The following is a 26,934-nucleotide window of genomic DNA, read 5'->3' as shown; positions in this document are numbered from 1 at the left end:
GGAGGCAGGAATTTTTTTATGATGGTCTTAGTCGCCTCACCTCACACAGAAATTTTTGCGTAAATCAAAAACTAATCGAACTCGAGAAATTTTAGACCCTTCCATAAAACATTAGTCTAAAACAAGATCCGTCCCTTCATCAATTGTAGAACCATCGTTTCAAAAAATATTAAAATATATGTATGACCTCATTCCAAGGTCAAGACTAAAAAAATCTTGAGATTAGTCTAAAACAAGATCACCAAAAACTATCAGTTAGGTTTATTTATTTTCCTAGGTCTACTGACCTCTATTACTTTTTTTCAGTTGAGTCCGAACGAGCGACAGCCAGTAAGGAGAGAATAACCCCTGCGAAATGGTACTTTCCACGAAAACATTTTCGGTGAAATGGTACATCCCGCGTAAGGGTTTTCGCGAAATGGTATTCCACGTTATGGTCAACCGAGAAGTGGTGTTCCGCAAAACGGTATGCCGCGAAATCTTCTTATATATAAAAATGGATTTCTGTCTGTCGGGACAGAAATTCGAAGACTCGAGAAATTCGAGACTCTTGTATAAAACATTAATCAATAACAAGACCACAAAAACTATCTATAGTAACACTATATCATTCAGGACGAGACGGCCGCGAGTGTTGCCGGTGACCCGCCGTCGGAAGCGCCGCCCACTGGGGGAGGCAACTCCCTGCAGAAATCACTACTGTCTAGGTCTATTTGTTTTCCTAGGTCTACCTGGGTTTCCTGGAACGAGCGACAGCGAGTAAGGGGAGGATCGCGAAATGGTACTTTCCACAAAAAAGTTTTCCGTGAAATAGTACATTCCGCTTAAGGTTTTTCGCAAAATGATATTCGGTGAAATGTTGTACAATCATGTCGAATATTACTATCCGCTTTCTGGCTATGCAATGAGGAGACAGGGGAGTTGTTTTGTACTTTACTGTGAGAAAAAATTGCAAATTTGTATATTAAACTACCCATTCCTGGTAAGCATTAACATAAAGGATAAGCATTAGCATAAGCAGCAAATCAGCGTATCTGGCATTTTATGCTGCACGTTGTTGTATATTAGCTTTTTGACTGCATAGGTGTTGTAAATTGGCATCCAAAATTGTATTCAAATTCTTCGTGTCGGTAATAAGCTGTAAATTAGCATTGTCAGCACTATAAGAAGGTTATCAGTAAAGTACCTGTATATTTTGCCAAAATAGCATTAAGGCGACTTAAATGCTTATTGGCCTACATTTGAATAGCATTGGTGATGCTTATTAGTTACCTGGGATACTTTCATAGTTACGTAACTGCCAAAATGAATCATCTAAGGTTGAACTCCTCAGAAACTTGCAAAACTCGAGACTGTGACAAAGGTCATCCGAGTTTCACGATTTATCAACAACACAGTTTAATTTGTGGCAATACGAAGTTTGTCGGGTCAGCTAGTATTTAAATAAACATAAACCAAGAAGTATCGGAGATGGCAACTCAAAACTGTTTGTCCAAAGTGAGGTTTTCTGACTGGCCTGTTTCTAAATCAAATTGTATTGCAAAATCGTTGGTCAGTACTAATAATAATAATAATAATAAACAATTGATAATGTGAATAATTTGAAACTGAGTGCTGGAAACTTTTTTTACTATCAGAACAAATAAACGGGATGCAAAAACAAATTACCATGATATGGTTCCGGTGATTGTGTGTTGATCGGGTTATGCGTTAATTGATATCGCCTATAAAAATGAATTAATTAAAGTATCGTGTAAAATCGATGTTGTCACAGTCGAATTATCGCCAATAGTGCCATGACTTTTACCGTCGGTTCCGCCTGCAATATATTTTGATCGTTTACGGTAATTTGTTTCCAGCAAACAACGATTAATTTTGATTGATAAGTTGATAAGCTTATGACCCGTTGCAACCGGGACCAAATGATAGGGTGGGGTGGGGTGGTACCGTCCGCCGCTTTTATCCAATCTGCTTCACAATCTACTCAGCAGTTCGATAGCACGGACGGCACGGAAAACCCATTTTTCATCCTCTACCACTCTAAACCGAATGGATTGCGTAAATGCACGTGTGCAATCGTGCCAGTCAGTATAGTGCCAGCTGGTTCTCGTCCGAGTCGGATTTTCCTCGGTCTTGTGGTTGGTATTCACTTGTACAGGTGCCAATATAAACATATCTCAACGCTCTACTTTGTATGGCAATTGTTGCAAGGTAACCCATAACTATACCTTACCATAGTTTGCACAATTGAAATTGGTTCGGAAGAAAGGCTGCCTGCGAGAAGGCGACGTGCTAACACCTGCCGTGTGCCGGTATTGTTCGTAGGCTGCCAGTCGGAAGGGTAAGGGCCGCGGGAACAGGACGAAGTGTTTAGATTAGCACAGTTTGCTGCACCGACGGAAGCAAGTTTACTCGACTATCTCCCTACCCCGGGCCCAGCCATAAATATGAGACGTATTTGGTGAGTGCGAGTGATACACTTACTGTTGACTGTTGAAATTTATTGCGAGTACAAAATGGGGATGCAGTAAATTATTTCGTTGAAATTGCAATCCACAATCCACTATAGATTTCAATCCAAACGTCTAAGCTGTTGGTGATGACGGTGGGACATCTCTTCAATGGTACAGCGTCTTTTGCGTCAAACAAAATCTGTATCTGTTCTACGTTCAGTCAGCTGAGTAAATTTTCTTATTGCTTCAAGAATAACTGATTAGTGTAAATATGTAGCAATATCCATCCGGTTTGAAGCTTTGTTTGAAGTACAACGCTGATTTCATTTTGATGTCATTTCTTATTCTCTGTTTGAATAAGATAAATTCACCATCAATAAATAATACGTCATATTTTCATCAAATTTCTTTTCGATTTTATTATTTAATCCAAAATAATGCTCCCAACCCAACATCCCGAACTATACAACCTCTTTGCATCGAACCATCATGTCAGCTTGGGCGATAGTGGGCACCGTGACGGGGTCGGTCCACGGTGTAAGTAAGTGTGCGCGGGTGGCGTGAGTGGGTGGCTGGTAGGATGGACACACGGTCTCCAATGCGACGACGACGACGACGACGACGGTGTCGGCTATGGTCGAACTGCTAATATGCATATAAAGACACTCGTTATAATTATGGTAATGGCTATGCGCGCACAACCGAATGGCCTGTGATGGCGCGAGGTCGTAAAATGGGAAGCAAATAAAAATGGACAGCTCGCTGGATCTGCTATTTTTCGTTCGCTTTTTTTTAATGTTTATTTTCTTCCTTCTCGTTGCTCATTGAACTTTCGCAGCCGGCCGGCAGCAGTGGCGGACAGGCGGGCAGGCAGGCAGGCAGGCCTCGATTGCTAAATGGGATGTAATGCAGGGCGGCAGTGCATAATGGGTTCAGTGACTATCTAGCCAGCCCGTACCACCGTACCGGCGAACCGGGTTATTCCGGCTGGTGTTTGCTCCCCGGTCGGTGTGATTCGCTTTTTTCCTGCCATTGAATTTATGGCGCATTGTTGACAATCGAATGATAGCTAGTGGCGATGGAAAGTTTTTTTTTTCATTTTCCCGGGCAGGAGTCTGAGCGGATTTTTAGTTGTGGAAAGTTTTTCCATCCGAGCCGAAACATGTACTTCAACATTTAGTTTTGTTCAGTCTTCAAACTGTGAACTGTAACTTCTGTCATTTAGTTAAAAGTAGTGAAACCCATGACGAAGTCATGGTTCGCAAGCACAGTTAAGTTAATAAAGATTAAAGGAATCTTCATGCTCTGAAATGGAAACGGAACGGACTCAACTCGCCAGGAACACGTTCTTCAAAGAATCACACAAGCCAGCGATTTTTAATACAAATTTGCTGCCTTTGCTCTTTTACTTCTGCCATTAAACTTTGGTTCAAGTCCGGTCCGGACTTGAATGCATGAATGCTGCGGGAAATTTTTCGGATGTGTAAAGCTTCGTAATCCGACTGAATAGTGGCGGAGCGGTGTAAAAAATTCTACCCTCAAACATTCAACACGGGCTCATACTATATTGCAGAACAAGCGGATTATCGACTTTGCTTTGAGCTGCAATCGCTTCAGAATTTGGTGTATATTTAGAATCTGAAGCTTTGCTTTTCGTTAGTTAGTCTGCAATAAAATGTACAATTTGCGTAAACCATGGATACCCAGCCTGCGTATTCGCCCTAATTGCTCCGTAATTGTTTATTTGATGAACCGTACAATCACGCAGCCGATGGTTATCTTCATCAAACCTTTCCGGGAGCACACCAATTCAGCAATGCAAATACTTGGCTTGGCCGGGCCGTGTCGATGCGATACGATGCGATGCGCTGCGTTGTTGAACTTGTGTTGTTTGTTTTTTCGGCCGATAGCGCAAAAGTTCCTTGTTAGCTTGTTCACATAAGCTCACCGAGCCCGAGCCCGAGCCCCACAGATAATGGCTTTCGTATGCGGAACGAAGTTGCCCTATCAATGATCAAACTACGTTATCAGGATGTGTCGATTGGAATCGTACAACACTGATAGAATAATTTCACAGACGCCGACGACGACGGGTGAACCGTTGTGTGGGGGGGTTCTGCTGAGTGTCTAGGCTAGATTTGCGCTGTGTTTTGACGCAGATTGCGGAGGGATTTTCAAAACCACACCGCCTTTGTGTTACAAAGTGTGTGGTTATGTGCTTCGGTTTTTGTAGCGATGAAAGTGATATTCATATCATGTGAAGGCATGACGCTTTTGCTAAGAGCGTCAAGCAAAGTACAAATCCTCCCGGCCCCTGTTTTAAACATTCAATTTGAGACAAATTAAAGAGCTGCCGCAGGATGTATTTTGATTTTGAAGTAAAGCAGCTTACAAATATATCCTCAGGAGATGAAACTGCGGGTGACAATTTCCGATACATAAATAGAAGACGCGTTTGAAATTTCTTCTAAGCCAACCCCTTCGGAGACAAGTCAATTATTACAATCTAAAATTCTAATGCTGTTATTACCTATGGGCAAACTGAAAACCAATGTGGCCCAAGGGCCAAGTTTTGAATGAAAGATCTATCTCTGCTTCAACTATTTTCAACAGTGACAGTCATTGAAATTTTGATAGTGGTTCTGAAATCTAAATGTTTCTCATTATGATGGACCATGAAACTTGACAAAACTTGATAAATTCGATTCGACAGACTTCGCAGCCAGCCGTTAGGGTACGGGACGCTTGCGAGGTTGGTGCTACGATTGCTATTGACTCTTACAGCCTCTCGCAGCTGAGATTCGAACATTAGACGACTGGCTTGTTAGACCACCATTGTACTTCGAGGCCATCCAGGAGACTATGGTTATTGTGAAGGAAATAGTTTTCAAATACGCGACCAATATTAAGAATATTTCATTGTTCAAGCTATCGCCAAACCAAGGAACAACTTCCGGTACTAATTTGTCAACTACCACGTTGGTCAAGCCAACATTCAGTTAAGAGTGCTACTAACTAGGTCAACTGTTAACCAAGCTTGAAATCTCTAATGCTATCTGCCACGTAGGCAGAGGGGGAACGAGGTCCCAGTTTTGATAGCAACTCATTCATATGCATATTTATTCGTTTAGAACTATAATACATTAAATGTGATGTAATGTATTACAGTTATAAGCAGCAAAATATGCCTATAAAATAATGGAAGTCAAGATTGTTACCGTTCGAAAATTTTGCCCCATAGAACCTACTAAGAGCACTCAGAGCCGGAGTAAGAGAGTAACAAGCATACTCGAGTTCGTGGTGAACGAATTGAGATCCACGCTATAATTTGTAAAACTATTGAATCGATGATAAATATGCTATGATGCAATTATATATTGATTAAAATTGATATGTATATTATGATTAATAAAACAGAAGCTTAAATTAAAGTAGGGAAACGAAGGAAATAGCTAGATAGGATGATGAGCGGCTAACGGTCATTTCAAATAAATTTGTAAATCTACTCACACACAAAATTAACGCAACAAGTAACACTCACAAGATCTGCCGGAAAATAGGGATATTTGGAGTAGGATGGAAGTATGAAAAGGAAGGAAAAAGGGAAATTGGAGCTGAAAAAGGGTTATAGATAATTAGCCAAGGAGGGCTCGGTCATTTCAATTTCAATCAGCAAAGGAAGAAGGTTGACGAAAGATATCCTGAAGTACACGTGCAAGTTTAACTATAACACTATAACTAGTGCCTGATAAGATTAACAGCTAAGCTTAAGCATAAAAACTATTGGCTTAAGATATACATGGAGCAAAAGAATACGTTGCAGAAATCACCCATCAAGATTACCCCAAAGTGGTACATGGACGCAGTTTTGCGGTTTATTCAGCGACCTGCTAAGGAAAACCCCCTGCTTTCGGGGACTACGGCGAAGACGAGAGATTTACCGACGGTTGAGCGCGACGCGCACACTAGCGGTAAAACATCGAACAGTCACCCATCTGGAGAGTGGTGGCTTTCCCCTCAAGCAACAGCTTAAGCTGCAAGCAGCAGCTTGTACAGGCAGTAACGACCTAAGCCTTCCCCTTACGCAGTAACCTCCCCCGAATTGCCAGCCTCAACAGCAGCCGTTCGCACGTCGATAGTAACCCCTCCGCAGATCCATCAGCAACCGACCGGCCACCACAGTAATATACACCCACACAATCACTGTAAGTTAGAAATTATAAACGGCGTTAACTGAAGAGTGAGTTTTTTGTAGCCGCCGTGTGTCCCTGATCGGTGTCATAAAGCCGACCTCGAGAAGGAGATTCTCTCCCTCTAGATTGAGCTAGTCTCAAAAAAGAGATCGTGAGTATCTACCTCAGAAGTTCCCAGTGGTTCGACCAGGGACTTGGGGTAGTAGCAGGAGACCTCTCAGGTCACCGAGAAACAAGAACAAGATCTGATATCCCACTTGTGCAATTGTCTATAAAAAAATTGAGGTCCAAATTAACGTTCAAATTGTGAACCAAATTGAGGTTTAAACTGAGGTACAAATTTTGATCCAAACTTAGGTCTAATTATTGATCCAAATTCAGGTCAAAATTTAGGTCCAAATTTGGGTCCAAATTCAGATCCAAAATGAGATCTAAATTTAGGTCCAAATTAAGGTTCAAATCGTAGTCCGAATTGAGGTCAAAATTCTATTCTAATTGGGGTCTAAACTGATGTTCAAATTTTGATCGAAATGTAGGTCCAAATTCAGGATTAAATTCAGGTTCAATTTTGGGTTGAAATTCAGCTCCAAATTTAGGTCCAAATTAAGATTCAAATTGTAGGCTAAATTGAGGTTCAACCTGAGGTCCAAACTCAATTCAAATTGTTGTTTAAATTGATATTCAAATTTTGATTCAAATTCAGGTCCAATCGTGGATCTAAATCCAGGTCGAAATTTAGGTCTAAATTCTGGTCCAAGTTCAGGTCCCCTTTTAGGCCTAAATTCATGTCCAAAAAGAGATATAAATTCAGGTCAAAATTAAAGCTCAAATTGTAGTCCAAATAATGGTACAAATTGCAGTCTGAATTGAGGTCCAAATTCTGTTTAATTTGAGATCTAAACTGATAGTCAAATTTCGATCCAAATTCAGCTTTTAATTCAGGTCCAATTTTGGGTTCAAATTCAGGCTTAAATTCAGGTTCAAATTGTGGCCTAAATTGAGGTTCAAATTGAGTCTACATCGATTTCAATTCAGATCCAATTTCGGGTCCGAATTCAGGTCAAAATTTAAGTCTATGTTCGGGTCCAAATTCACGTCCAAACAGGGATCTAAATTCTGGTTCAAATAAAGCTCAAATTGTAGTTCAAATTAAGGTTCAAATTGTAGTCTAAATTGAGGTCTAAACTGATCTTCAAATTTTAACTTATTTTAAGGTCCAACTTTGGGTTCAAATTCAGGTCAAAATTTAAGTCCATATTCGGGTCCAAATTCACGTCCAAACAGAGATCTAAATTCTGGTTTTAATAAAGCTCAAATTGTAGTTCAAATTAAGGTTCAAATTGTAGTCTGAATTGAGGTCTAAACTGATTTTCAAATTTTAACTTAAATTAGGGTCCAACTTTGGGTCCAAATTCAGGTCAAAATTTAAGTCCAAATTCGTGTCCAAATTCCGGGCCAAGTTCAGGTATAAATTTAGGTCTAAATTCAGGTCCAAATTCAGCTCCAAATTTAGGATCAAATTTAGGCTCAAATCGTAGTCCGCGTTGAGTTCCAAATTCTATTTAAATTGAGGTCTAAACTGATGTTCAAATTTTGATCGAAATTCAGGATTTAATTCAGGTTCAATTTTGGGTTCAAACTCAGCTTCAAATTTAGGTCCAAATTAAGGTTCAAATTGTGGGCTAAATTGAGGTTCAAACTTCAAACCTTCAAACTTCAAACCAAATTCAATTCAAATTGTGGTTTAAATTGGTATTCAAATGTTGATTCAAAATTAAAGCTCAAATTGTAGTCCAAATTAAGGTACAAATTGTAGTCTGAATTGAGGTCCAAATTCTATTTTATTTGTGGTCTAAACTGATGGTCAAATGTTGATTCAAATTCAGGTTTAAATTCAGGTTCAATTTTGGGTTTAAATTCAGGTTCAAATTGTGTCCTAAATTGAGATTCAAACTGAGGTCCAAATTGAATCCAAATTGATTTCCAAATTTTGATCCAAATTCAAGTTTCAATTCAGTTCCAATTTTGGGTCCGAATTAAGGTCAAAATTTAAGTCCATATTCGGGTCCAAATTCAGGCCCAAATTCACGTCCAAACAGAGATCTACATTGTGGTTCAAATAAAGCTCAAATTGTAGTTCAAATTAAGGTTCAAATTGTAGTCTGAATTGAGGTCTAAGCTGGTGTTCAAATTTTTATTTAAATTTAGGTCCAATTTTGGGTCCAAATTCTGTTCAAAGTTTAGGTCCAAATTCAGCTACAAGTTCAGGGCCAATTTTAGGTCCAAATTCAGGTCAAAAATTAAAGCTCAAATTGTAGTCCAAATGAAGGTTCAAATTGTAATCTGAATTGAGGTCCAAATTCTATTTAAAGTGTGGTCTAAACTGATGTTCAAATTTTGGTCCTAATTCATGCCCAAATTTTGATCCTAATTAAGACTTAAATTGTATTCCGCATTGGGTTCCAAATTCTATTCAAATTGAGGTCTAAACTGAAGTTCAAATTTTAATCCAAATTATGGTCCAAATGTTAGTGCAAATTCAGATATAAATTCAGGTCCAAATTCTGGTCAAAGTTTAGGTCCAAATTCGGGTCCCAATTCCGGTCTAAATTTAGGTCCAAATTGAGGACCAATTTCTGAACCAGATTCAGGTCCAAAATGAAATCTAAATCCATGTCCAAATTAAGGCTCAAGTTGTAGTTCAAATTAAGGTTCAAATTGTAGTTCGAATTGAGGTCCAAATTCTATTCAAATTGAGGTATAAACTGATGTTAAAATTTTGATCCAAATTCAGGTTTAAATTCAAGTCCAATTTTGTGTTCAAATTTAAGTCCAAATTTAGATTCAAATTAAGGTTCAAATTTTGGGCTTAATTGAGGTCCAAATTTAGGTATACATTCAGATCCAATTTTGGGTCCAAATTCCGGTCAAAATTAAGGTCCAAATTAAGTTTCAAATTGTGGTCCAAATTGAGGTTCAAACTGAGGACCAAATGTAATCCAAATAGAGGTCTAAATTGATGTTCAAATTTTGATCCAAATTCAGGTCCAAATTTAGGCCTCAAATTGGGTGCAAATTCTGGACCACATTCAGGTTCAGGTGCAAGTTCAGGCCTAAATTTAGGTCCAATTTCTGCACCAAACTCAGATCAAAAATGAGATTTGAATTGAGGTCCAAATTAAGGCTCAAATTAAAGTCCGAATTCGATTCAAATTGAGGTCTAAACTGATGGTCAAATTTTGATCCCAATTCAGGTCTAAAATTTGATCCATAATTTTGTTCCAAATTCAGATCCAATTTTGGGTCTAAATTCAAGTCAAAGTTTAGGTTCAAATTGTGGCCTAAACTGAGGTCCAAATTAAATCTAAATTCTGGCTTTAGTTTTCAAAAGGTCGCACAATGCATGTAAAAGGGTTGATTATGCGACCTTTTGAAAACTAAAGCCAGAATGGTGCTTTAAATTGATATTCAAATTTTGATTCAAATTCAGGTCGAAATTCAGGTCCAATTTCGGGTCCGAATTTAGGTCCAAATTCAGACCCAAATTTAGGTTCGAATTCGGGTCCAAACTCAGGTCAAAATTCAGGTTTAAATTTAGGTCTAAATTCAGGTCTAAATTCAGGTCCACATAGACCCGAATCTAGATCAAATTTTAGGTCCAAATTGAGATGCAATTTAAGAACCAAGTGCAGGTCCAAAATAAAAATTCAGGGCCAAATTGAAGCTCGAATTGTAGTCCAAATTAAGGTTCAAATTGTAGTTCGATTTGAAGTCTAAATTCTATTCAAACTGAGGTCTAAACTGATGTTTAAATTTTGATCCAAATTCAGGTCCTATTTCGGGTCCAAATTCAGGTCCAAATTTAGGCCCAACTTGAGGTTCTTCTTCCTCTTCTTCTCTATTGAGGTTCAAATTATGGCCTAAATTGAAGTTTAAACTAAGGTCCAAATTCAATCCAAATTGTGGTCGAAATTGATGTCTAAATTTTGATCCAAATTTAGATTTCAATTCAGATTCAATTTTGGGTCAAAATTTAGGTCCAAATTCGGGTCCATATTCAGGTCCAAATTCAGGTTTAAATTAAGGGTCAAATTCAGGTCAAAATTTTAAGTCCGATTTCAGGTCTAGTTTTAGTACCAATTTCAGGTCCAAAATGAAATCTAAATTCAGGACCAAATTAAATCTAAATTATGCTTTAAATTGATATTCAAATTTTGATTCAAATTCAGGTCCAATTTTGGGTCCAAATTCAGGCCAAAATTTAGGTTCGAATTCGGGTTCAAACTCAGGTTTAAATTTAGGTCTAAATTCAGGTCCACACGGGTCCAATTTTAGGTCCAAATTGAGATCAGATTTAAGAACCAAGTTCAGGTCCAAAACGAGATCTAAATTCAGGGCCAAATTGAAGCTCGAATTGTAGTCCAAATTAAGGTTCAAATTGTAGTTCGGATTGAGCTCCAAATTCTATTCAAATTGAGGTCTAAACGGATGTTTAAATTTTAATCCAAATTCAGGTTTAAATTCAGGTCCTATTTCGGGTCCAAATTCAGGTCCAAATTTAGGCCCAACTTAAGGTTCTTCTTCCTCTTCTTCTCTATTAAGGTTCAAATTACGGCCTAAATTGAAGTTTAAACTAAGGTCCAAATTCAATCCAAATTGTGGTCGAAATTGATGTCTAAATATTGATCCAAATTTAGATTTCAATTCAGATTCAATTTTGGGTCAAAATTTAGGTCAAAATTCAGGTCAAAATTTAGGTCCAAATTCAGGTTTAAATTTAGATCCAATTTTAAGACCAAGTTCAAGTCAAAATTTAGGTTCAAATTTAGGTTTAAATTAAGGGTCAAATTCAGGTCAAAATTTAGGTCCAAATTCAGTACCAAATTCAGGTCCAAAATGAGATCTAAATTAAAGCTCAAATTATAGTCCAAATTAAGGTTCAAATTGTGTCCGAATTCAGGCCCAAATTCTATTCAAACTGAGGTCCAAACGGATGTTTAAATTTTGATTCAAATTCAGGTCCAAATTTTGGTCCAAATTCAGGTTTAAATTCAGGTACAATTTTGGGCCCAAATTCAGGTCATAATTTCAGGTCCAATTTGAGGTCCAAATTAAGGTTCAATTTCTGGATCAAATTCAGGTCCAAAATGAAATCTAAATTCAGGTCCAAATTAAGGCTCAAATTGTAGTTCGACTTGAGGTCCCAATTCTATTCAAATTAAGGTCTAAACTGATGTTCAAATTTTGATTCAAAGTGAGGTCTACATTCAGATCCAATTTTGAGTCCAAATTCAGATCAAAATTTAGGTTCAGTTCCAAATTCTGATCTAAATTTTGATTCAAATTTTGGATGCACATTAAGGTCCAATTTTAGGACCAAATTCAAGTTCAAAATACAATCTAAATTCAGGTCCAAATTAGAGTTCAAATTGTAGTCCGAATTGGGGTCAAAATTTTGTCCGAATTAATGTTCAAATTTTGATCCAAATTCAGTTCCACATTGAGGTTCAAATCGCAGTTCGAATTCAGGCAGAAGTTCATTTCCAATTTTAGGTCCAAATAGTGATCCAAATCAAGATCCAAATTGTAGTCCAATTTCAGGCCCAAATTTGGGTCTAAATTCAGGTCCGAAATGAGGTTCAAATTGAAACACAGTCTTCTGCTTGCTTCTCGTCGCAGTATAGAGACAAGGAAAAGTGCTTTGTGCATCGACCCAGTGCTTTCAATTTTCAGTGCACTGCCCCCCAATGATGGACATTGCTGTTTTCTCCCAACAACAACAATTGAATACAACTCTTCTCCTATGTTACAAATCATCCACGATGCCCACTCTTAGGCGATCGAGTGTGAGCAGCATAGCATCCAAAACATACTCCACTGACGGAATCATACGACAAACAACCGCTGATACTGTGTGTACACATTTTGCTACTTACACACTCGCGGGTGCACAGCCTCGTAGTACATTTTTTTGCACAGCTCACTCACGACTCACGAGGCAAGCCAATGTATGAGACAAGCCATAGCACGAGCGGCACACAAGTATGTACGGATACAGAGGCATATACCCTAGAGGCTATTAGTTCCGCATGGTAAAGCGAAGAGCGGACAGCCATTGTATCGAGAGAGAGAAGATAGAGAAGAGATAAGAGAGAAGAAAGGAGAGAATAAGAGAGAGACGAGTGAGAGAAATTGAGCGAAAGGGGGAGAAAATAGATAGAAAGAGAGGGAGAAAAGTAAAGAGAAAAATGTAATGAAAGAAGAAGAAGAAGAAGAAGAAGAAGACAAAAGAAGAGACAAAGAGAGAGAAAAAGAGGGTGAAAGAGAGAGAGGGTGAGAGAGAGATTTTCGTAAGTAACCATGCAAGATAGCATAATTGACAGAATTCAATGATCAATATTGATCTGATGTCCCTCGGTGAGTTCCGAAAGCTTGTGAAAAAAGTCCCTAACTTTTGATTTCTACCAAAAATGTGGCTGACATATTCACAGATGGATTACCGATGGATCTAAAGGAAAAAAGGCAAAAAAACATGGGAAAAACTTGACGAAAACTGGACAAACGAAATAGAAACGCTTGAAACGCAAAAACGATAGAGAAAATAAGAAACAATGATACGAAAACAAACGAATCGTGACAGAATGGAAGTAAAAACGGGACGAAAGAAAACAAAGGAAAAGAAGACAGCGGCAGGAAAAAGACAAAATGGGAAAAAGAGGAGACTGGACAGAATAAGGGAAAACGGAAAACAAAAGAAAAATGAGAAAAAAAAGGAATAACGCTAAAAAAACGAGGAAAAAGAAAAAGAAAATAAGGCCAAACTGTACTGAAATGAAAAAAAGAAACGACACAAAAAAGTAGTAAACCTGGACTGGTGAGGAGACTGGAAAAGAATAAAAACAGAATCGAAAATAATCGAAAAAGGATGAAAAATGGAACAATAAAGAGGAAAACAAGAGGGAAATCAGGACTGAAAAGAAACGAAAAACAAGGAAGGAAAAAAAGAGACAGAAGAAATAAAGGGCATAAAGGGAGAAAAAAGAAAATAAAGAAAACATAGGGCGAAATAAAGAAAAATGAGAGAAAAAAAGAGTTGGTTAAAAACAAGAGAGAAAATGTAGGAGGACAGGAAAAACAAAAAAAACTAAAAAAATAGAACAATAACTGAAGAAGCGAGAGAAAAAGAAAACCAATAGAGGAAACGAGTAAAACGGGATGAAAAAGTTAAAAATGGGACAAAATTAGAATGAGATGGGAAATGAGACAGAAATAAGAAGAAAAGAAAAACGGACCAAAGAAAATATTGCAAAGAAAAAGATTAAAAAATAGAGGATGGAAAAAACGGAGATCAAAGAGAACCAGAAATAGAATAAACGTGAAAGTTACAAAAAATGAGAGAAACACAAGAGGAAAACAAAAGAAAAAAGGACTGAAAATAAGAAAAAATGGGACATGAAACGAAAAAAAACGTAACAATGGAACAAAAAGTGAAAAAATTTAACAAAAAATGGAACCAAGAAGAGAATAACGGAAAAAAGGAGAAATACGGGAGCAGAAAAATTGAGAAATGAGAACAAAAGACCCGAAACAAGAGGAAGCATAGGACAACGGAAGGTATACAAGATAAAACGGAACACGTAGGAAAAGGACATAAAAAAAGAGAGGAAGAATGGAACCGATTAAAACGATAAAAAAGAAAAGGAACGGAACAAGAAACAAAAAATGAGACTGGAAAAGAGGAAAAACGGCTTGAAAATGAGTAACGGAGGAAACGGAGGAAACAAAACGAAAAATGGAACAAAAGAAAAGCAACCGGGAAAGCAAGACTGAAAAGGGCACAAAACGAGACAGAAACGAAGAGGAAAGAAGGAAGAAAAAGTAATAGAGGAAAGAAGGGGGAAACAGGACTGAAAATATGATAATGCTGATGATGATGATGATGGACTGAAAATATGAGTAAGAGACAGGAAACGGAAAAAACAAAACAATGAAATGATCAGAAAAAAGAAAAAGAGGAAAACGGAAGAAAAAAGAATGATAACGGAAGGTAAATGAAATAAAACAGAAAGGCAAACAGAACGTGACAGAAATGTAGGCAAAGCAAGACATAATATGAGGTAGAAACAGATGAAAAATGAAAAAACTCCACAGAAAACAAAAGAAAACAGACCGGAAAAGAGGAAAATCAGACCTGGAAGTGAGTAAAAAGGGAAGAACATAAAAAATAGAAACAGAAGAGCAAAACAAGAGGGATATCAGGACTGCAAAAAACGAAAAATGGGATAGAAAACAAAGAAGAGGAAAAAGCGAGCACTAAAAAGAAAAACGAGAGAAAAGAAGGGAAAACAAGACAAATTGAGGTTGAAGATGGAACAGAAAAAGAAAAAAACGTGACAGAAAAATGCGAAACAGAACAAGAAGGAAAACGAGACAGGAAAGATAAAAAGAAATAGTAAACAAGAGAAAGCAAAGAGGAAACGAGTAAAACGGGCATAAAAGGTCAAAAGATATATAAAAGGAGGAAGATGGAACAAAGTGAGATGGGAAAATTGGACAGGAAAAAGAGAAAACGAATCAAAGAAGAGAAGAAAAAACGAAGAGCAAAAAGAGCCAAAACTTAATTAAAATATGAAACTTTGGAAATATGGAGTGAGTTGTGATTGTGACCCACAATGTCAGGAGAGAGCAGTGCTCTCAATTATTGCTATTTGCTGTATTTCCAAATTTTATAGCACATCCCTCCGTATAGTTTCTTCCCGTAGAACAACAGAAACCTATTCGTGGGTTGTCGAAGTTGAATTAATGAATTAAATGTACATTTTTACTCTGGTGAATTTATAGAATGACATTTCTATAAAATTTAAAAAAATTAGGTATTGTTGAATGTTTCGGTTTTGAAATCAGAGATTGGTCGCCTAACTTGAGCTTACAAAATCTTTTTATTTTTGGGCTTTCGGGTGGATGTAATTGCTTTAATAAATTGATTAGTTGTCTAGTAGCACATCCATGAAGTTCTGAATATTTTTGTTGGAATCATTGATTACCCAGTTTCCCTCATCCTCATCTGGCACTCGTTGCTGGAACAACGCAAGAAGAGCGTTTACAAAACTGAAATACGAAGCAAGTCATAATAAGTATATTTAGGACAGTTCGATGGTCCCACCTATTGCCCTATAGCGAGGTTTGACGAAGACGATTTATCTATATGATAATTATATTAAATGATTAACCAGGAGACCAGAGAGCGATGTTAACGAATGTTAACATTCTTTCCCGATTTGATGTTAGATCGCTTTAAAACTTTAAAACGCTTTAAAAGTAATTTCAAGAGAATTGTGCTTAGCAAAAACCTCTTAATTCATGCGTTTTAGGTCAGTTTAAGTATCGGTCGTCAAATATACGTTTTAAATTTTAAATCCGTTAAATTAATATCGTCTAGAGCGTGCTGTGAGACATATAGTTTCCTGGTCTGCATGAACGTATCTGTCTATGTATTTTGTTGAAATACATGAATACATTTTATTCTATGTGAAATGCTATTCATTTCAGCAGAGCTGCAATGCATGAATAGATGCATTTGACAATGTCAAAGAATCACAAGTTCCGATCTGCTGATGGCAAACAATTGTATAAATGTTGTGCATCATTTTGTTCACAAATACGGTCATGTTGGCTGAGTCCTCGTTTAATTCATTTCGTATGTTGGCATCAGCATCCCACAGTGAACGTATCACATATATGTACCTACCTACTTCCTGTCTGTCGGCAAGCAAGAGTTGTATCGTTATGTTGTTTGGAATGCGATCCCATTCGGAGGAATGCGATTCCAGCTTTCGATGGCATGAAAAAATGTGCCTGACAGTATCGTTTATTCAGGTACGACCATTATAGTGTACCTCAGCCACACTATCGGGTTCCTTTAGCAAGAAGTCAACAATCCAACTTAACAGCAGAAGAGCATTCAGACACAATGGAATGTGAAGTTATCTTGCTTCACTCCTGCTCTGCAGGAGTGGACTTGTTTGTTCGTTCGGGTGTAAATCTTTCCAGTTCCATCATTCAAGAAAACAAAAACCGCAAGCTTGAATGATTGTGGTTTCCAGAGCCAAAAGACAGTGAGTCGGACTTGCAGTAAGAGAGTACAGTACGGGGCTCAAAAATGCTTGCTGCGCTCTGCTGTAATGAATTCCGGGTGTCAGAAATAGTTTGCCAACTTGCGGAACGTCCGGGTCCGGGTCCGGGATGGCTTGTCTGCTGCGAGCGGACTGTGAATTCACGGCTGTACTCCACCAACGGCGGCAGGTAAGGTGCGAAGATTTACAAACCCGATTTCCGGAACCGACAGCAGGAAGCTGGTGCAACAGGAAATGGAAGGAAATCGATTTCCATGCTAAATAGAAACTGTCATGCCGGGAGGAGAACGATGCAACGGTAGTTAATGCATTGGAATCTATCCGTTTGTTGCGTTTCGCTTTGTATGGTTATTTATTCTAGGATTATTATAAATTATGTGTTTCGGAATGCCATTATTGTTCCGCACTATTTCGTATTCAGCATATAATTTAAGCTTCATCAACCAATCCCAGTCTGAATCTTAGAATGAATAATTTTTGTACAACCTGACAGAAGTTAGCTAATTAATTTCGATAATTTAGTTTCTTCCTCCTTGAACAGTTCTTTGAAAAGAATCAGAAAATTTCAGTACATCACCATGCGCCTCCATCATGCGCCTCCACCAGTAACCGACCAAAGGCGAACGCACGGTTATCGATACCGACAGGCCACAGTCAACGTTCAACCACGTGTTCGGAACAGGTCGGGTGGGTTAAATTTCTACCTTTATCAGTGTGAAACCAGCTCAAAGGGTAAACTGCTCGAAACCTGCAGCTGGCATGATGCATAACCTCGGTACCGTCGGACATCCCGCCAGGGAACGCAATTCGATTAGCATCATCGCAGCTGTTCGCGTATCCTTCGCGCGTGGAGGTCCACCGTGGAAAGTGGAATTGCTCTGATTGACGAGCGAAGACTCTCTCTCCATGTGTCTCTCTGCCTGTTGGTTCCTATTGCTTCCCATCAGCCAGGTTGCAACCTAGTGCATCGGCGACGTTTGTACGCATGCGTTTTGTCGTGCTTTACTGTTTCACTCGGTTGCATAATGGATGGATCTTCTCGCCTGTCGTATCGTCATCGGGCTGGCTGTCGCACATTAGGATCACTCCGGACGGAGCCACCGCGGTCAGTTGCTGCCGAACGTTTGTAGAGTAAACATGTCGAACAGCCACGGTTTCCGTTTCGGGGTCTCGACAGCAGGATAGGAAAGTTACAGCTGTGCGTTTGCAAGTGTTTCCAGAACTTTGTTCTTTTTCTCGCCGGAAATTTAATAGACAGGAAAACGCGTGGAACAGAGACAACCTACCAGCTGAGGTACAACAAGTGGTGGTACGCGTGTTGTTTTGTTTTTCTTTCACCCGCTGATTTTCCAATGAACTGCAAGTTCTAGTGGGCTTTACCTGTAGAAAAAGGCTCTCATGTTCGAGTGTCGGTTAGCGGTGGCGGTGGTCATGGGTTGGTGATTTATCGGTAGGCTCGTGTCTCCTCTTGAGGCCACTAAGCTCCCGCTGGCTCTGCCGTCGTTGGTGGCCTAGTTTCGTTCGATCAGCGGGCGGCAAAGGCCTTATTCTGGACTCCGGTGAGGCGTAAACGAAAGACGCTAGACGGTGACGAGCAATTGTTATTTTTGGGTCGACCGAGAGGCCGTCCAGAGAGTGTACCGTACGTGGTGTGGCACGAAAAGCGAATCCGTTAATTGAGCGTCACCGGAAGTGGAGGCCTTCCGTTAGCTAGGCCGGCCTACAAGGGTTCGTCAGCTGTGGCGCTCCAGGCACAAAATCCCGGTCAGTGTGTGAGATTCTGAACTGGCGTGCATTCGTGCGTGACTGAAGTGGTGTCACAGAGAGAAAGGAAGAGAATTAAAGTGTTGTTTTTGTCGCATGGTGTGTGCATCGTCACCCACCGCAAAAAGACCTTCGTCGAATTAAGTGCGAGTGAAGTACACTGGAAGCGAAAATATAATAACGATAGATTCGATTAATTCAAGTAGATGTTCAATATTGGATACGGTGACCGGGTAGACTGTCGTGATAAAGCAGTTTCAGTTGAGGTGTCGAGTGTTCCCACAAGTACCGGAAATTGTAAACATTGCACAACTTGTAAGTGGATTCGAGGTGTTGTTATTTTCGAAATCAATTGTTGTTTGTTTAATATTTTTCACGCTGCTAGAAGTGGCGGGTGAAAGGAAATTTTTAATTTAATGCTAAAAAGTTTCATTTTTTTCATTGTGCAGGTTCTATCAAAGACACTCATCGATGTTTCAACTTCGTTTGTTGATAAAAACTGTAGAAACTAAGAGTTTGAGATCTCTTTATTGATCCAACATTGTCTCACGATAACCGAGTTATCTATCAGTTAGCCTGCAGTAACGGTTGACGACTTGAGTCAACAATTGCATATTTAATTACTTTGATGAATATCTCTTCATTTCACACTGCTGGTTCGTCCACCCTGTTGGTTTTGAACCGTGTTCTGTTTTTGTATATATAAGAGTATCTATATGAAAACCTAGAATTAAATATCTATTATAAAAATAACATCTTGCAAATGGATAAATCGATTTGATCTTAAATGTGAAATACTGGCAACGAGAGGCAGTAGGTTTTACTTGATGATATCTACAGAGCAGAAGAAAATATGATTAATAATTAAATTGATTGGGAGACAAACCCATCTGATTTGATATAGAAGTACCCACTGGAGTATGGGATTCCTTTTCGGGGATCCTTTTAAATCCCTGTTAATTCTTTACACTCAAATTTGGATACGCAATACATATCAATTTTTCCGATCTAATTATCCTTTAGATCACTAAAAGAAAATTAAATGAAAAGATGCTAGCTCGCTTGACTATTAAAAATTGAAATCATGAATATTACTAGACATCTTTTTTCACGAATCAACTAAATTTTCCACAAAATTGACTCAGAAAAATATGCTCTAAACATTTTTTTTATTATTGCTTTTATAACAAGTTTTATTTTGAATATTTAATACTCAATGGAGGATTCTTATTGTCTCATGATCGAAGTACCTAAATTTATAAATACAGAAAATTTTATGCCAATCCGTCAAATATTGACGAAATTACACGCCTATTTGTAGCCACGAGTCCCCACTGGCGGGTCTAGGCTAGGACTCATTGAGGCACTTGTCCCATCTTCTCTGTAAAATTTAATGTAAAAAAATAACTATATCCGTATACCAGCGCAGTTTTCGAATTAATCGAAGTTCAAATTTAATTCTAATTTGAATTTCATTCCCCATTGCAACCCCGATTTCCCGTCCAATTTTACGTTAATTTCAGGTCCAATATAAAACCAATTCATTTTCATTTTTGAATCCAATTTTAAATCAAGTTAAGTTGGTAGGCTCTAAAGAAAAGTCACAAAATTATGTTTTGTCACATAGAAAAGTAAAAAAACGCGACAGAATGGAAGGAAAAACGGGACATAAAAAGAGCAGAAACGTGGAAAAGAAGAAAATGGAAGTGAAAAAAAAGAAAAATCGAGGAGACTGAAATGAAAAAGACGGAGAACGGAAGAGAAGAGTAGAAAAATGAGAGGAAACATAATGTTATAAGGAAAAGCAGCACATAATAACAGAAAGAACGGAACAGACGAACGACGAATGAATAGAAATTGAAATGGAAACAATCAAAAAGCGAAAAAAGACAAAAACTGGGACCGAAAAAAAGTTGAAACAGGATAGAAAATTGCAAACAATAAGGCAGGAAAAGTGGATAAACGGGCCTGAAGACGGAAGAAAGACGAACAACGGAGCATCAGAAATTAAGGGCTCAGGAAGCAGGAAAAGGGCGAAAAACGGGTCAAGAAAATAAGGCAAAAAGAACAGCGAAGGCGCGAAAAAGGAATACGAAACAAAAAGGGTATACAATGAAGTCGTTTTTTACAATTTACGCGTTTTTTACGCGAATTTCGGAATTTACGCGGTTTTTTACGCGACTATTTTTACGCGAATTTCGGAATTTACGCGGTTTTTTACGCGATTTTCGGAAATTACGCGGTTTTTTTTCACGCGATTTTCGGAATTTACGCGGTTTTTTACGCGATTTTCGGAATTTACGCGGATGTGCTCAAAACATCTATTTTTTCGCGTAGTGTTGAAATCCACATAGTTTTTTTTACGCGAAATTTTGGTTTTTTTCACGTGAATTTTGGAACTTACGCGGTTTTTTTTACGCGAATTTCGGAATTTGCGCGTTTTTTGGTACGCAATTTTCGGAATTTACGCGGTTTTTTAAGCGATTTTCGGAATTTACGCGGATGTGCTCAAAACATCTATTTTTTCGCGTAGTGTTGAAATCCACAAAGTTTTTTTTTACACGAAATTTTGGTTTTTTACGCGAATTTCGGAATTTACGCGGTTTTTTTGTACGCGATTTTCGGAATTTACGGGGTTTTTTTACGCGATTTTCGGAATTTACGCGATTTGTTTTATGCGAATTTTAGAATTTACGCGGAACGTATCCTTCGCGTAAAAAGCGACGTGAGTGTATACAGAACAGAAAACAAGAGAAACCAAAATGAAAATAAGGAGTGAGAGAGAGAGCGAGAGAGAGAGAGCCAATAGAGGAAACGAGAAAAAACGGGATATCAAAAGAGCAATACGGGAAAACGGGACAGAAAAACTAGCTCTACTAGATAAAACGCAATAAAACGGAAGAGGAATGGATTAAGAGCCAGAAATTCAAAGGATAAACGAGTAAGAAAAGGGCAATAAAGAAACCAAAAAAGATTAAAGACAGAAAAGACGGAATAACGTGGCAGAAAAACGGCACAAACTAAGTGAAAAAAAGAAGCAAAGGTGATAGAAAGAATTAGAAAAATACAAAAATAGGAAATGAAAAAAGGGAAAAAATGAAGCAGTTGGGAAAGCAAATAAAGAAAAAATCTGAGGGGTTGTGCACAAGACACGACCACATAGGGGACGTAGGACTACGTAAAAGTCTCGTTGTTGCAACGGACCAGCCGGAAAGCCTCAGCAGCTATGCGATCGACGAAGCCGTTCGTGTATAGTCATGAGTCACGATGAAATACCAGTCCAGACCAGGTGGCCAACTGCAAGTGACGTGGGATAATTCTGGTCGTTTTGTTGTCGCGAGCAGCATATTTCCTGCCAATTCCAGAACTTCAGCAGCCAGATATTCCATCACGGCAGCGAGACGAGTGCTCCAGCTCCAACATGCTCAGCATACTTTCCTTTCCTCAGCACCCGATGAACATGACCAACTGATGACAATGTGCACCGTAAGGCAAACAATGTTTCAAATACGACCTTTACAATTATGCCACGGATGTGACTCGAAAGTTGCTTGCCGATGTGTTGCCAACGAAAGCCGCTGACCGACTGACGATGCGCAGTAAAAGGCATAGCAGCCAAAACCATAACGTTCACTGTCGGATGAGTCGATGGATTCTTCGGTTGGACAAAATAAAGTACGCACTTACCACATCTTGAAACTTTCATGCTTTTCTCATTATTTATAGTAGATAACTATTCATAGTGATCGAACAAAAATTAGCTTCATAGATGTACTTTCAGAAGATGTTTTTTACAGAGGCTTTATACTCCAGAGGTTTGTCGATATATTTTTAAGCAAATTTAAGACGTTTGATCCTATACAAATTAATATTACTTAAAAACAAATATTGAATATGAAATAAACAAACCTGTAACATTTCGGATAAATGGCCTTCGTTGAGCAAATCCATTTTTAAATCCCATTTTCTTCAGTCTTCTACGAACAGTTCGTTCGGAAATATTTAAGTTCGTATTTTCTCGGATTACACGGCTGGTAGAGAACGGATCTTTAGCCACTTTTCGACGAATCAGGCGATCATCACTGGTTGTAGTCCTCCGCTTTCTTCCTCTTTCAGTCCGGTCTTTCACGCTTCCAAATTCTTCATATTTTTTCAATGTTTTTCGTACTCATGCCTTACTAATTTCATATCTTCGAGCAATTTCTCTATTCGAGAAACCTTCCTTACGATTTTAACGATAAGTTTACGAATATCTTCACAAATTTGCTTTTTTTGACATCGTACCAGATAAAAACGCGCACCAGTAATGAAAAATCAATCACAAACAATTTGTTTTGACACTTCGCTGCAGTGTGATGGCGAGGAAACTATTCGTATGCAGTAGGCGGCGTTGTGCAGTCATTATATTAGTAGTGCGTACTTTATTATGACCAACTAAAAATTGATTTTTTCTAGAACTATACAATAGCTTGATCAAAATAGCTAATGTTTATATTTAACGATACATAAATCGTTTGAAGCATGGAAAATACTACAATTTGTCCAAATATACCGAGTGCGTACTTTATATTGTCCAGTACTGTATCTTGGAAATCTATTGAAAATTGACTGGATTATAAGCTGAAGTGTGAAAACGCATTTCCACTTTGATGACGTCATTTCCAATTTCGATTTCCAGTCACGAAGCAAGAGTTCTGGTAAAACATAGGTTCATTATTTTCATTTTTTCAATAGTTCAACATCAAGAATCCATACTTTTCATTTCATTTGGGCCAATTCTTAGAAGATTTTCCAATCGATTGGTGTAAGAATATTGAAAATCGATCGAAAAACCGCTGAGCTATTAGCGCTCAAAACCTATCATTTTTTTGTGACGCTCGCATTTTTCGATTTCTTGGAATGACACCCTATCTCAAAACTTGCCGTAAGACGTAGTCCTACATAAAAAAAAAATGAAGAAAAGCATGAGGAAAAACGAAAGATGAAAACCTAGAGATAAAAAGGAAAACCGGAGTGGGAAACAGGAAAGAGGGAGCCAAAAACAGATTACAGACAGAAAAAAAGGAGCATCTAAAATCAGAAAACGACATAAACTAAGACGAAAAATTGGATGAAAAGGAGAAGGAAAAGGAGTCAGAAAAATTCGAAAACTTTATTTGAAAAAATGGCAAAAAGGGAAGGGAAAAAATTGATAACGGGAAGGAAAATAACAAAAAAAAAAACAAGTGAAAAGCATGAGAAAAATAGGACTGAAATTTAAAAAAGTCTGAAATGAGGAAGAACGTGTGCAAAATGAGAGCAAAAATTAATAAAATGATACAGATAGGAGAAAACGGAACAAAAAGTGAAAAAACGGGAATGAAAGAAAAAAAGTTGGAAATAAAAGACGTGTGAGAGAATGAGATGAGAAATGTAAATTCTAGTTTCAAGTAAAACTTAAGTGTCTTATTTCGCGTCCATGTCCGATTTGAAGTAAAACTTTACGTTCACATTAGTCCAAATTAGTCTAATAGTCTAATTTAAAGTCGAATGCCGAGTTCAATGTTCAATTCCGGAGTGATTCGCGATTACGGCGCAACTAGCAAAATGTAAACAAACCGTTTTATTGCACCATCAGCCTTAAAAAGACTGATAATATCCACGGCTAGAATCCTTTCTTCTGTTTTAAACGATAGAATTATTTAAAACAAGTTTTTATTGATGGGCGATAGAAGTGTTTAATCAAAACAAAAGACAATTTGCAGTTTAGCCCCTTTCATTGTTATGAAGTAACAGGCTTATTTGCGAATCGTTTTGTAAACAGGCGATAGTAAAGAGCGAAACTGCGTTGTTTTCAAAGCACAGGCGCATATAAATAGGCGAAAGAAGGCGAAACAAGGCTGGGTGAATCTCATTGTCAAAATGCTTTGCGACTTATTTCAAGGGGTTCAACTAGAAGACTTAGATTTTGAGCTTGAATGCACAGATTTAATGCTGTTGAATTAGAAGATTGCTTTATTCTACACCAATTTATGTCTTTAGACTCGATTTTTATCACTTTTATTTAAATTACGACTTGAAAATGTACTTGCAAATTATCACAGTGATATTCCTCATTGTTTACATTTTGCTAGTTGCGCCCTAATCGCGAATCACTCCGGAATTGATTTTCAATCAATGTCCGATTTTAAGCCAATTTTTAGGTCTGATTTAATTCCAGTTTTTAGTTTAGGTTTAAGTCAAATTAAACTCTGATTTCAAGTCCAATTTTAAGGACAATTTGAGATCCGGTCTCAAGTCTAATTTCAAATGTAATTGCAAGTCTAATCTCAAGTCCATGTTGAATCCTAGTTATGACCAATTTCAAGTCAACTTTTAAATTTAAATTTTAAATCAAATTCCAAGTATCATTCAAATCCAATTTTAAATAAAATTTCATATCCAATTTCAAATCATAACTTCAATCTCAGTTTTAAGTTCGATTTCATGTCTAATTCCAAGCAAAATTTTCGTAACAAATTACTTCAAATTGAAGTCTAATTTCAAATCCAATTAAATCCATTTTCCAGGTAAATTTGAAACAAAACTCTAAGCCCAAAATAGCCCAAATACAAGTCCGATTCCAAGTCCAATTTTAACTCTAAGTTCTTGCCCAGATCCAAGTCTAATTTCTAGTTCAATATCAACTTTAATTTTAAATCCAGTTGCATCCGAAAGTCCGGAGTTTTCACCGACTTGATCGGGATAGGCTTGACCAAGTCCAAGTCCAATTCCAAGTCCTAGTCCAAGTCCAAGTCCAACTCCAACTCCAAGTCCAAGTCCAAGTCCAAGTCCAAGTCCAAGTCCAAGTCCAAGTCCAAGTCCAGGTCCAAGTCCAAGTCCAAGTCCAAGTCCAAGTCCAAGTCCAAGTCCAAGTCCAAGTCCAAGTCCAAGTCCAAGTCCAAGTCCAAGTCCAAGTCCAAGTCCAAGTCCAAGTCCAAGTCCAAGTCCAAGTCCAAGTCCAAGTCCAAGTCCAAGTCCAAGTCCAAGTCCAAGTCCAAGTCCAAGTCCAAGTCCAAGTCCAAGTCCAAGTCCAAGTCCAAGTCCAAGTCCAAGTCCAAGTCCAAGTCCAAGTCCAAGTCCAAGTCCAAGTCCAAGTCCAAGTCCAAGTCCAAGTCCAAATCCAAGTCCAAGTCCAAGTCCAAGTCCAAGTCCAAGTCCAAGTCCAAGTCCAAGTCCAAGTCCAAGTCCAAGTCCAAGTCCAAGTCCAAGTCCAAGTCCAAGTCCAAGTCCAAGTCCAAGTCCAAGTCCAAGTCCAAGTCCAAGTCCAAGTCCAAGTCCAAGTCCAAGTCCAAGTCCAAGTCCAAGTCCAAGTCCAAGTCCAAGTCCAAGTCCAAGTCCAAGTCCAAGTCCAAGTCCAAGTCCAAGTCCAAGTCCAAGTCCAAGTCCAAGTCCAAGTCCAAGTCCAAGTCCAAGTCCAAGTCCAAGTCCAAGTCCAAGTCCAAGTCCAAGTCCAAGTCCAAGTCCAAGTCCAAGTCCAAGTCCAAGTCCAAGTCCAAGTCCAAGTCCAAGTCCAAGTCCAAGTCCAAGTCCAAGTCCAAGTCCAAGTCCAAGTCCAAGTCCAAGTCCAAGTCCAAGTCCAAGTCCAAGTCCAAGTCCAAGTCCAAGTCCAAGTCCAAGTCCAAGTCCAAGTCCAAGTCCAAGTCCAAGTCCAAGTCCAAGTCCAAGTCCAAGTTAAAGTCCAAGTTTGCAGTAATTTTGTTGCCAATATACATTTATTTGTAATCTTAAACGAGAAATGCGAATCTCTTAATTTGATTTTCGAATTGATATGCTTAAAACGTTCTTCAGGCAATTTTACATAAGAATCACTTACCGACAAATTCAAAGTAATTTTACCTCAAGTGATAGTGAAAATATGTTTAAGCACGTTGCGTCTATTTGATGCATCTGGACATTCTCATGTCTAAATTATTATTTTGATGAAAATGATGCATTTTCAATATAGAGTGCTAATTCGAATTTCAATAGTTGATGCACTGGGTAATTTAACTAAAACTGAAAATTTCGTACTATTTTATATTATTTTAGTTTTACTTTTTTTGATTTTTTTTGTTAAATTAAGATTTTGATATGTAATTTTTAAAATATAGTTAAATTAATTATAAAAATTCATTTAGTGAGAAACAAAAACAGTAGAAAGGCCGCCACTTGAACAAACATATTTTATAGTATTCTTAGGGCAGGACAAGACGTAAAAGGAAAAGAGCGGAAAATTAAATAAAGCGAGTATCAGACGACTGGCTTTGCTATAAATGTGATAGAAAAACTTGTGACACGCAAAACATTTTTTTTTCATACATTCTATCTCGTTCTGTTGCTTATTACATGCTTTATAACATTTCGATTATAAAACTGGGAAGAATTCTGGTT

General features: G+C 38.1%; 1 protein-coding gene across 7 annotated transcripts in view; it reads left to right on the top strand.

The window, feature by feature from the left end:
- Positions 1–26,934, top strand: part of LOC128743682 (high affinity cGMP-specific 3',5'-cyclic phosphodiesterase 9A) — a 360,716-nt gene that overhangs the window by 71,394 nt on the left and 262,388 nt on the right. Inside the window, exon 1 of one of the 7 annotated variants that reach the window (XM_053840307.1) lies at positions 17,919–18,088. The exons of 5 other annotated variants lie outside the window; for them this stretch is intronic. The gene's annotated coding sequence lies outside the window, so the exon portion shown is untranslated. One more of the 7 variants, XM_053840306.1, reaches the window with a different exon arrangement.

Source organism: Sabethes cyaneus, chromosome 3 (assembly GCF_943734655.1).
Source record: "Sabethes cyaneus chromosome 3, idSabCyanKW18_F2, whole genome shotgun sequence".
Classification (NCBI taxonomy): Eukaryota; Metazoa; Arthropoda; class Insecta; order Diptera; family Culicidae; genus Sabethes; species Sabethes cyaneus.
The sequence above is the reverse complement of the archived record's forward strand: the minus strand, read 5'-3'. Positions and strand labels throughout refer to the sequence as shown.